This window comes from Seriola lalandi, unplaced genomic scaffold (genome assembly GCF_002814215.2).
Source record: "Seriola lalandi dorsalis isolate HSWRI2012SDOR001 ecotype SW California unplaced genomic scaffold, Sedor1 jcf7180002054899, whole genome shotgun sequence".
NCBI classification, from domain to species: domain Eukaryota; kingdom Metazoa; phylum Chordata; class Actinopteri; order Carangiformes; family Carangidae; genus Seriola; species Seriola lalandi.
Genome location: NW_019525451.1, coordinates 18740 through 20585, shown reverse-complemented (window position 1 = coordinate 20585; position 1846 = coordinate 18740). Strand labels below are relative to the sequence as shown.

The following is a 1846-nucleotide window of genomic DNA, read 5'->3' as shown; positions in this document are numbered from 1 at the left end:
AGCTTCTGAGTCCAGATTACCCAGAATGCTCAGGGAGTCAGAGGGAGGATGAGGAGCTGTTGGGCGGTGAGGACGAAGAGCAGAGGAGGAGCAGCAGAGAGGCATTTGTGAAGATCACAGTGAACTTCCTGAGGAGAATGAAGCAGGAGGAGCTGGCTGACTGTCTGCAGAGCAGTAAGAGGATTTCTCTAAAGATTCAACATGATAGAGAATGGAAGTTTTTGATGGCCTGATGATGGATGGTCTCCAGTAGATATGGCCCAGTTTTCATGGGCCAAAGACCTCCCTCCACTCCTCCAAAGACATCTACTCAATAGGTCTCAAAAGAAAAAATACTTTTTCTTGCCAAATACAACATTATAAGCACTTTGTTATTGTAATATTGATCATGACACAGATCTGTCTCTTCTTTGCTTACGACAAACCTCAACTCTCTCATCTTGACTCCTCTTCCTCTCCTCTCTCTCCCAGCTCCACCTCACTGTCCTCAGGCCCCCTTGATGGGACCCAGAGGACGGTTGGACCATCACTCACTTAATGCACAACATTCACTGTCAAACTAAAAATAAACACAGCACAGCTTTACCCTCATCATGATCAGTGCGCTACTGAATTGTATACAAACTACTTTCAGTTAAAAGTGTTACATGCTACACCCCCATTGCCTTCATGTTGTTAAGCCAAATTAGCTTAACTGCTAGCATTATGCTATCTCTTCATCAAAATAGATAACCAAGTCAAGGCAGCCACTACAAACAATGTGTGGAATAATTATAAACTATGTGCTATGAATCCCAATCTGTAAACCTTCTTTACTGGTCAACCAGGCATCTGTTGTTAGTGTCGTCATGTCAGGAAACAGGATGGGAGGGGCAAGAGCGATGAGTAGCTAACAGCGTGACTTTGTTTAGAGTCTTACTCCATTCTCTTGTTGGTGGAAAAGATACAGCTACTGAAAATTTGTCTTAAGTAGTGTTACTGTTTAAAGAAAATATACTTTTGTGTTCTTTCAGAATCTCCTGCTATGTGCCGACAGAGACTCAAATCTAACCTGAAGAAGAAGTTCCAGTGTGTGTTTGAGGGGATCGCTAAAGCAGGAAACCCGACCCTTCTGAACCAGATCTACACAGAGCTCTACATCACAGAGGGAGGGACTGGAGAGGTCAATGATCAACATGAGGTCAGACAGATTGAAACAGCATCCAGGAAACCAGTCAGACCAGAAATAACCATCAGACAAGAAGACATCTTTAAAGCCTCACCTGGAAGAGACGGACCAATCAGAACAGTGATGACACTGGGAGTGGCTGGCATTGGGAAAACAGTCTTAACACAGAAGTTCACTCTGGACTGGGCTGAAGACAAAGCCAACCAGGACATACAGTTCACATTTCCATTCACCTTCAGAGAGCTGAATGTGCTGAAAGAGAGAAAGTTCAGCTTGGTGGAACTTGTTCATCACTTCTTTACTGAAACCAAAGAAGCAGGAATCTGCAGGTTCGATCGGTTCCAGGTCGTGTTCATCTTTGACGGTCTGGACGAGTATCGACTTCCTCTGGACTTCCACAACACTGAGATCCTGACCGATGTTACAGAGTCCACCTCAGTGGACGTGCTGCTGACAAACCTCATCAGGGGGAAACTGCTTCCCTCTGCTCGCCTCTGGATAACCACACGACCTGCAGCAGCCAGTCAGATCCCTCCTGAGTGTGTTGACGTGGTGACAGAGGTCAGAGGGTTCACTGACCCACAGAAGGAGGAGTACTTCAGGAAGAGGTTCAGAGATGAGGAGCAGGCCAGCAGGATCATCTCCCACATCAAGACATCACGAAGCCTCCACATCATG

At 45.8% G+C, this 1846-nt stretch overlaps 1 protein-coding gene and 1 pseudogene across 2 annotated transcripts in view; both read left to right on the top strand.

The window, feature by feature from the left end:
* The window catches only part of LOC111672392 (uncharacterized), a 44743-nt gene that overhangs the window by 24744 nt on the left and 18153 nt on the right, over window positions 1–1846 (top strand). The window lies entirely within an intron of this gene.
* LOC111672374 (protein NLRC3-like) overlaps window positions 1–1846 on the top strand; it is a 7636-nt pseudogene that overhangs the window by 148 nt on the left and 5642 nt on the right. Inside the window, exons 2-3 of the transcript XR_015438704.1 lie at window positions 3–174; window positions 1014–1845. The product of XR_015438704.1 is annotated as a protein NLRC3-like (transcript). The remainder of the gene's footprint in view (window positions 1–2; window positions 175–1013; window position 1846) is intronic.